This window comes from Arachis hypogaea, chromosome 1 (assembly GCF_003086295.3).
Source record: "Arachis hypogaea cultivar Tifrunner chromosome 1, arahy.Tifrunner.gnm2.J5K5, whole genome shotgun sequence".
Lineage (NCBI taxonomy): Eukaryota > Viridiplantae > Streptophyta > Magnoliopsida > Fabales > Fabaceae > Arachis > Arachis hypogaea.
In genome coordinates this window covers 48,807,394-48,817,551 of record NC_092036.1, presented here as the reverse complement: position 1 = coordinate 48,817,551, position 10,158 = coordinate 48,807,394, and the positions used below count along the sequence as shown (strand labels likewise).

The 10,158-nt window shown below is 38.3% G+C and overlaps 1 non-coding gene across 1 annotated transcript; it reads right to left on the bottom strand.

The window, feature by feature from the left end:
• Positions 1–7,191: 7,191 nt before the first annotated feature.
• On the bottom strand, positions 7,192–7,299 carry LOC112716358 (small nucleolar RNA R71). The gene has a single exon (XR_003160313.1). It is a non-coding gene; the product is annotated as a small nucleolar RNA R71 (small nucleolar RNA).
• Positions 7,300–10,158: the final 2,859 nt, after the last annotated feature.

Sequence of the window (10,158 nt, the reverse complement as noted above, 5' to 3'; positions counted from 1 at the left end):
GTGTATATCGAAATTGAAGAATATGAAGAGGTTAACCAAGAAATGGATTTATTCATCAATGAATTTCTATCCAAAATTGAATCACCTCCCATTAGGCAAGAAATCAAAGTTCTTGAAGACAACACCAAGCCATGTGATAAAAGGGGAAAGGTTGAAATCGAGGAAGCTCGCAAAGAGGTGGAGATACACAAAGAAGAGCACAAAGAAGTAGACATTGCATTGTCTAAGTGTGGGGAGGTCTCCCTTCCCGAGTCACCATCCAACACAACATTCAAGTGGGTAAAATTCTTATCCATAAGCTTTACTTTCTCGCTTGAATATGGTTTGATTGAAACGGATGGACAACTTAGAGCTCTTTGTGGAATTAAAGGCAAGAATGAGTTGTGTAGTGGTTGCAAGTTAGGAATTAGGCTCATTAAGGTCAAAGCTTCAAAGTATAGGAACGATGATTGGAAGAATGCCACTTTATGAGGGTCTCGACGGAAGGCTTGGTATGTTAAAGAGAATTCTATATGTCAACCACCCGGAAATAAAGAGTATGAAGACCAAATCGAAGATGGGTGCGAAAACAAGATATGGGATCCCGATTCGCTATGTGAAGACCAACTATGGGGACTCATATCTTGGGTAGAACTTTGCCCAAGCTTGATGAAGATGGTTTGAAATTCTGTCAACCAATTGAGAAGCAAAGATCCTTGGAGATTCAAGGATGAGTAAAAACATAAGCCACCATGATAATGAGCTCCTCAAAATGTCCAACTTAAGGACTTAAACTAAAAGTGCTAGGTGGGAGACACCTGGTGCACGAAATTGCAATCACACTTTTGCAATTCCACACAACTAACCAGCAAGTGCACTGGGTCGTCCAAGTAATACCTTACGTGAGTAAGGGTCGATCCCACGGAGATTGTCGGCTTGAAGCAAGCTATGGTTATCTTGTAACTCTTAGTCAGGATATCAATAATTATCAGGGTTGACTGTGAAAAGTAAAAGAACATGAAATAAGTACTTGTTTGCAGTAATGGAGAACAGGTTGAGGTTTTGGAGATGCTCTATCTTCTGAATCTCTGCTTTCCTACTGTCTTCTTCTTCATGCACGCAAGGCTTCTTCCATGGCAAGCTGTATGTAGGGTTTCACCGTTGTCAGTGGCTACCTCCCATCCTCTCAGTGAAAATGTTCAACCCGCTCTGTCACAGCACGGCTATTCAGCTGTCGGTTGTCGATCATGTCGGAATAGAATCCAGTGATTCTTTTGCGTCTGTCACTAACGTCCCACAATCGCGAGTTTGAAGCTCGTCACAGTCATTCAATCCTTGAATCCTACTCAGAATACCACAGAAAAGGTTTAGACCTTCCAGATTCTCTTGAATGCCGCCATCAATTCTAGCTTATACCACGAAGATTCTGATTAAGGAATCCAAGAGATATTCACTCAATCTAAAGTAGAATGGAGGTGGTTGTCAGGCACACGTTCATAGGTGAGAATGATGATGAGTGTCACGGATCATCACATTCATCAAATTGAGGAACAAGTGATATCTTGGAATAGAAGCAAGCGTGATTGAATAAAAAATAGTAGTAATTGCATTAATCCATCAAGACACAGCAGAGCTCCTCACCCCCAACCATGGGGTTTCGTGACTCATGCCGTAGAAGATACAATATGAAACATGTATTGTGTCATGAGGTACAGATACAATATCAAAAGGTCCTATTAATAGTGAACTAGTAACCTAGGGTATACAGAAATGAGTAAATGACGTAAAAATCCACTTCCGGGGTCCACTTGGCGTGTGCTTGGGCTGAGCATTGAAGCTTTCATGTGTAGAGACTTTTTCTGGAGTTAAACGTCAGCTTTTATGCCAGTTTGGGCGTTTAACTCCAATTTTTGTGCCAGTTCCAGCGTTAAACGCCGGAAATTCTGAAGCTGATTTGCAACGCCGGTTTGGGCCATCAAATCGCAGGCAAAGTATAAACTATTATACATTGCTGGAAAGCCCAGGATGTCTACTTTCCAACGCAATTGAGAGCGCGCCAATTGGGCTTCTGTAGCTCCAGAAAATCTACTTCAAGTGCAGGGAAGTCAGAATCCAACAGCATCTGCAGTCCTTTTCAACCTCTGAATCAGATTTTTGCTCAGGTCCCTCAATTTCAGCCAGAAAATACCTGAAATCACGGAAAAACACACAAACTCATAGTAAAGCCCAGAAAAGTGAATTTTAACTAAAAACTAATAAAAATATAACAAAAGCTAACTAAAATATACTAAAAACATACTAAAAACAATGCCAAAAAGCGTATAAATTATCCGCTCATCATAACACCAAATTTAAATTGTTGCTTGTCCCCAAGCAACTAAAAATCAGAATAGAATAAAAAGAAGAGAATATACTATAGACTCCAAAATATCAAAGAAACTTAGCTCCAATAAGATGAGCGGGACTAGTAGCTTTTTGCTTCTGAACAGTTTTGGCATCTCACTTTATCCTTTGAAGTTTAGAATGATTGGCATCTATAAGAACTCAGAACTCAGATAGTGTTATTGATTCTCCAAGTTAAGTATGATGATTCTTGAACATAGCTACTTTATGAGTCTTGGTTGTGGCCCAAAGCGCTCTGTCTTCCAATATTACCACCGGATACATACATGCCACAGACACATGACTGGGTGAACCTTTTCAGATTGTGATTCAGCTTTGCTAGAGTCCCCAATCAGAGGTGTCCAGGGTTCTTAAGCACACTTTTTTTTCCTTGGATCACAACTTTATAGATTTTTCTTTTTCTCTCTCTTCTTTTTTTTTGTATTCACTGCTTTTTCTTGCTTCAAGAATCAATTTGATGATTTTTCAGATCCTCAATAACATTTCTCCTTTTCCATCATTCTTTCAAGAGCCAACAATTTTAACATTCTTAAAACAACAAATTCAAAAGACATATGCACTGTTCAAGCATTCATTCAGAAAACAAAAAGTATTGTCACCACATCAAACTAATTCAACTAGTTTCAAAGATGAATTCGAAATCCTGTACTTCTTGTTCTTTTGTGATTAAAGCATTTTTCATTTAAGAGAGGTGATGGATTCATAGGACATTCATAGCTTTAAGACACGAACCTTAAATTTTATTAATCATGAATTAAGAACAAGACTTAAAAATAGATATAAGATAAGACTAATAGTAATAGAAAACAGAATTTTAAATTACTCTAAAATAGACTCTTAATGATAGAAATTATCACAGAGTTAGAACTCAACAACCTTGATCTTGAGAAGAGGATGCTCCCTCAACTTGTGGGGTATTTGATCCTTCGAGGGAGAGCTTTTGGCGCTTCAACTCCTGTAGCTTGATGAGCGGATAATTTGTACGCTTTTTGGCATTGTTTTTAGTATGTTTTTAGTATGATCTAGTTAGTTTTTAGTATATTTTTATTAGTTTTTAGTTAAAATTCACTTTTCTGGACTTTACTATGAGTTTGTGTGTTTTTCTATGATTTCAGGTATTTTCTGGCTGAAATTGAGGGACCTGAGCAAAAATCTGATTCAGAGACTAAAAAGGACTGCAGATGCTGTTGGATTCTGACCTCCCTGCACTCGAAGTGGATTTTCTTGTGCTGCAGAAGCCCAATTGGCGCGCTCTCAATGTCGTTGGAAAGTAGACATCCTGGGCTTTCCAGCAATATATGATAGTCCATACTTTGCCCAAGATTTGATGGCCCAAACCGGCGTACAAAGTCACCCTCAGAAATCCCAGCGTTAAACGCCGGAACTGGCACCAAAGTGGGAGTTAAACGCCCAAACTGGCATAAAAGCTGGCGTTTAACTCCAAGAAGAGTCTCTACACGAAAATGCTTCATTGCTCAGCCCAAGCACACACCAAGTGGGCCCGGAAGTGGATTTTTATGTCATTTACTCATCTCTGTACACCCTAGGCTACTAGTTCTCTATAAGTAGGACCTTTTACTATTGTATTTTTCATCTTGGGATCTGGGGATTATTTTAGATCCTTTGATCATCTTTGGACATCTAGTTCTTAGATCATTGGGAGGCTGGCCATTCGGCCATGCCTAGACCTTGTTCTTATGTATTTTCAACGGTGGAGTTTCTACACACCATAGATTAAGGTGTGGAGCTCTGCTGTACCTCGAGTATTAATGCAATTACTATTGTTCTTCTATTCAATTCCGCTTGTTCTTGTTCTAAGATATCACTTGTTCTTCAACTTGATGAATGTGATGATCCGTGACACTCATCATCATTCTCACCTATGAACGTGTGACTGACAACCACCTCCGTTCTACCTTCGATTGGGTGAATATCTCTTGGATTCTTTAACCGGAATCTTCGTGGTATAGGCTAGAACTGATGGCGGCATTCAAGAGAATCCGGAAGGTCTAACCTTGTCTGTGGTATTCTGAGTAGGATTCAATGATTGAATGACTGTGACGTGCTTCAAACTCCTGAGGGCGGGGCGTTAGTGACAGACGCAAAAGAATCACTGGATTCTATTCCGGCCTGATCGAGAACCGACAGATGGATAGCCGTGCCATAACAGGGTGCGTTGAACATTTCCACTGAGAGGATGGGAGGTAGCCACTGACAACGGTGAAACCCTTGCTTAAGCTTGCCATGGAAAGGAGTAGGAAGAATTGGATGAAGACAGTTGGAAAGCAGAAAGACGGAAGGGACAAGCATCTTCATACGCTTATCTGAAATTCCTACCAATGAATTACATAAGTATCTCTATCTTTATCTTTATATTTTATTCGCATATCACCATACCCATTTGAGTTTTCCTGACTAAGATTTACAAGGTGACCATAGCTTGCTTCATACCAACAATCTCTGTGGGATCGACCCTTACTCGCGTAAGGTTTATTACTTGGACGACCCAGTACACTGGTTAGTTGTGCGAAGTTGTGTTTATGCCATGGTATTGAACACCAAGTTTTTGGATTCATTACCGGGATTATTTGATTTGTGAAAAGTATTGATCACAATTTCGCATACCAAGTTTTTGGCGCCGTTGCCGGGGATTGTTGAGTTTGGACAACTGACGGTTCATCTTGTTGCTTAGATTAGGTATTTTTTTCGGAGTTCTTAAATATGAATTCTAGAGTTTCATGATGATTTGTTGAAATCTGGCTGGCTGTGAAGCCATGTCTAATTCCATTGGACCGAGGTTTCAACTTATCATCACAAGAGCTTGTTGATTTCTATCAATCTTGCTTTTGGAGCAGTGATCTGCTAAGGCTTGGCTGGCCATTGGCCATGTCTAGTGTTTTGGACCGAAGCTTTCCTTGAAAGCTTGGCTGGCTGTGAAGCCATGTCTAATTCCTGGACCGGAGTCTTAGACTAGCATTGCACTGATTCCTGGAATTCTCATTAAGAACTTTGATATCTTTTTCCACTTAATTTTCGAAAAAGCACAAAAAAAAATTTACAAAATCATAAAAACAAAAAAATATTCTATGTTTCTTGTTGAGACACTAGTTTCATGTTAAGTTGGGTGTCAATTGCATGCATTCATTCATGTGTCTTAGTGATCTTCAAGATGTTCTTGATGATTTCTTACTCTAATCTTTAAATTCTCTTGACTTGAGTGTTTTGTGTGTCTCATATGCATTCTCATTAGTGTCAGTAGTATACAAACTGCTAAGTTTGGTGTCTTGCATGCATTGTTATTCGATTCTTGTTGCATTTTGATTTTTCCTTATTATTAAAAAAATCCAAAAATATTTTTAATTTGTGTCTTCTCAAGTCAATAATACAGAGAATTGAAGATTCAGAACATACAGCAGAGGAATTACACAGAAAAAGCTGGGCGTTCAAAACGCCCAGTGAAGAAGGACAGACTGGCGTTTAAACGCCAGCCAGGATACCTGGTTGGGCGTTTAACGCCCAAAAGTGTATAGTTTTGGGCGTTAAACGCCAGAATGTGCACCATTCTGGGCGTTTAACGCCAGGATGGCACAAGAAGGAAGATTTTGTTTTTAATGCAGATTTTTTTTTTCAAGTTTTCAAACTTTTTCAAAATCAAATATTTTTCAAATCATATCTTTTCAATCAAATCTTTTTCAAAATCAATTTCTCTCTATTTTTGAAAATACTTGCTATCAATCAATGATTTGATTCAACATTTCAAGTATGTTGCCTTTTCTATTGAGAAAGGTTTAATGTTTGAATCATATCTTTTCTTGTTAGCCAAGTTTTTAATTTTCAAAATCAAATCTTTTTAAAATGTTTTTCAAATCATATCTTCTCAATCACATCTTTTTAAAACTAATCATATCTTCTTAACCACATCTTTTTCAAAATAGTTTTCAATCAAATCTTTTTGATTTCTAATTTCAAAATCTTTTTCAAAAATCACTTGATTTCTTTTCCACTTTCACAATCGAAAATCAATTAGTGTTTTTCAAAAATGTTTTCAAAATCTTTTACTTAATTTTCGAAAATTACTTCCCTTCTTCTCACATCCTTCTATTTATGGACTAACATTATTCCTTAATGCAAAATTCAAACTCCATCTTCTTTGATAAGTTCGAATTTTCTACTTCTGTCTTCTATTTTTCTTTTCCTCTGACACCTAAAGGAATCTCTATACTGTGACATAGAGGATTCCACATTTTCTTGTTCCCTTCTCTTTCTTATGAGCAGGAGCAAGGACAAAAGAATTCTTGTTGAGGCTGATCCTGAACCTGAAAGGACCTTGAAGAGAAAGCTAAGAGAAGTCAAAGCACAACTCTCTGTAGAGGACCTAACAGAAATCTTCAAAGAAGAAGAACCTATGGCAGCCGAAAACAACAACAATGCCAACAATGCAAGGAAGGTGCTGGGTGACTTTACTGCACCTACTCCCAACTTTTATGGGAGAAGCATCTCTATCCCTGCCATTGGAGCAAACAACTTTGAGCTTAAGCCTCAATTAGTTTCTCTAATGCAACAGAATTGCAAGTTCCATGGACTTCCATTGGAAGATCCTCATCAGTTTTTAGCTGAATTCTTGCAAATCTGTGACACTGTCAAGACTAATGGGGTTGACCCTGAGGTTACAAACTGATGCTATTCCCTTTTGCTGTAAGAGACAGAGCTAGGACATGGTTGGACTCTCAACCTAAAGAAAGCCTGAACTCTTGGGAAAAGCTAGTCAATGCCTTCTTGGCAAAGTTCTTTCCACCTCAAAAATTGAGTAAGCTTAGAGTGGAAGTCCAAACCTTCAGACAGAAGGAAGGAGAATCCCTCTATGAAGCTTGGGAAAGATACAAACAATTAATCAGAAAGTGTCCTTCTGATATGCTTTCTGAATGGAGCATCATAGGTATTTTCTATGATGGTCTCTCTGAACTGTCCAAAATGTCTTTGGATAGCTCTGCTGGAGGATCTCTTCATCTGAAGAAGACGCCTACAGAAGCTCAAGAGCTGATTGAAATGGTTGCAAATAACCAATTCATGTACACTTCTGAAAGAAATCCTGTGAATAATGGGACTAGTCAGAAGAAAGGAGTTCTTGAGATTGACACTCTGAATGCCCTATTGGCTCAGAACAAAATATTGACTCAACAAGTCAAAATGATTTCTCAAAGTCTGTCTGGAATGCAAAATGCACCAAGCAGTACTAAGGAGGCTTCATCTGAGGAAGAAGCTTATGATCCTGAGAACCCCCCAATGGAAGAGGTGAATTACATGGGAGAATCCTATGGAAACACCTATAATCCTTCATGGAGAAATCATCCAAATCTCTCATGAAAGGATCAACAGAGACCTCAACAAGGTTTCAACAATAATAATGGTGGAAGGAACAGGTTTAGCAATAGCAAGCCTTTTCCATCATCTTCTCAGCAACAGACAGAGATTTCTAAACAGAACACCTCTGACTTAGCAACCATGGTCTCTGATCTAATCAAAACCACTCAAAGTTTCATGACTGAAACAAGGTCCTCCATTAGAAATTTGGAGGGACAAGTGGGTCAGCTGAGTGATGAGCGGATAATTTATACGCTTTTTGGCATTGTTTTTATATAGTTTTTAGTAAGTTTGAGCTACTTTTAGGGATGTTTTCATTAGTTTTTATGTTAAATTCACATTTCTGGACTTTACTATGAGTTTGTGTGTTTTTCTGTGATTTCAGGTAAATTCTGGCTGAAATTGAGGGACTTGAGCAAAACTCTGAAGAAGGCTGACAAAAGGACTGCTGATGCTGTTGGAATCTGACCTCCCTGCACTCGAAATGAATTTTCTGGAGCTACAGAACTTTATTCAAAGAAAGACGACGTAACTTGGCGTTGAACGCCAAGTTCATGCTGCTGTCTGGAGTTAAACGCCAGAAAAACGTCATGATCCGGAGTTGAACGCACAAAACACATCATAACTCAGAGTTCAACTCCAAGAGAAGCCTCAGCTCGTGGATAGATCAAGCTCAGCCCAAACATACACCAAGTGGGCCCCGGAAGTGAATTTATGCATCAATTACTTACTCATGTAAACCCTAGGAGCTAGTTTATTATAAATAGAACATTTATCTATTGTATTAGAGATCTTTTGACAGTTTAATCTCCTGACTATTCGGTCACTTGATCATGGAGAGGGCTGGCCATTCGGCCATGCCTGAACCTTTTACTTATGTATTTTCAACGGTGGAGTTTCTGCACACCATAGATTAAGGGTGTGAAGCTCTGCTGTACCTCAAGTATTAATGCAATTCCATTGTCTTTTATTCAAATCTCTCTTATTCTTATTCCAAGATATTCATTCGTACCCAAGAACATGATGAATGTGATGATAAGTAACCCTCATTATCATTCTCACTTATGAACGCACGTGATTGACAACCACTTCCGTTCTACATGCAACAAGAGCTTGAATGTGTATCTCTTAGATTCCCCAACAGAATCTTCGTGGTATAAGCTAGATAGATGGCGGCATTCATGAGGATCCGGAAAGTCTAAACCTTGTCTGTGGTATTCCGAGTAGGATTCTGTGATTGAATGACTGTGACGAGCTTCAAACTCCTGAAGGCTGGGCGTGATGACAAGCGCAAAAGAATCAAGGGATTCTATTCCAACCTGATTGAGAACCGACAGATGATTAGCCGTGCTGTGACAGAGCATAGGAACGTTTTCACTGAGAGGATGGGATGTAGCCATTGACAACGGTGATGCCCTACATACAGCTTGCCATGGAAAGGAGTAAGAAGGATTGAGTTGAAGCAGTGGGAGAGCAGGCGTCCTTGAGCCATACAGTATCTTCATTCGCTTATCTGAAATTCCTATCAATGAAGCTGCATGAGTACTCTATTCCTTTTATTATTTATTTTCTTATTTCTATTTTCAAAAACCCATAAATCAATTTAATCTGCCTAACTGAGATTTGCAAGGTGACCATAGCTTGCTTCATACCAACAATCTCTGTGGGATCGACCCTTACTCACGTAAGGTTTATTACTTGGACGACCCAGTACACTTGCTGGTTAGTTGAACAGAGTTGTGTTCACTCGTGCCAATATCAAATTCCATAATTTTACAATTACGTGCAACTACAGCACCAAGTTGATAAATGCAACTCAAAGAATAGTGATCACAATTTCGTCCACCAAGTTTTTGGCGCCGTTGCCGGGGATTGTTCGAGTATGGACAACTGACGGTTCATCTTGTTGCTCAGATTAGGTAATTTTCTTTTCAAAAATCTTTTTCAAAAATTTTTCTTTTATTTTTCGTTTTTGCAAACTTTATTTTCGAAAAAAATTAATGAAAATACAAAAAAAATAGAAAATCATAAAAATAAAAAAAATTTTGTGTTTCTTGTTTGAATCTTGTGTTAATTTTTAAGTTTGGTGTCAATTGCATGCTTTTAAAATTTTTCTTGCATTTTTTTCGAAAATCTCATGCATTCATAGTGTTCTTCATGATCTTCAAGTTGTTCTTGACAAGTCTTCTTGTTTGATCTTGATGAATTCTTGTTTTGTGTTGTTTGTTGTTTTTCATGTGCATCTTTGCATTCATATTTTCCATGCATTAAAGATTTCTAAGTTTGGTGTCTTGCATGTTTTCTTTGCATCAAAATTTTTCAAAATTATGTTCTTGATGTTCATCATGATCTTCAAAGTGTTCTTGGTGTTCATCTTGACATTCATAGCATTCTTGCATGCATCTTGTATCTTGA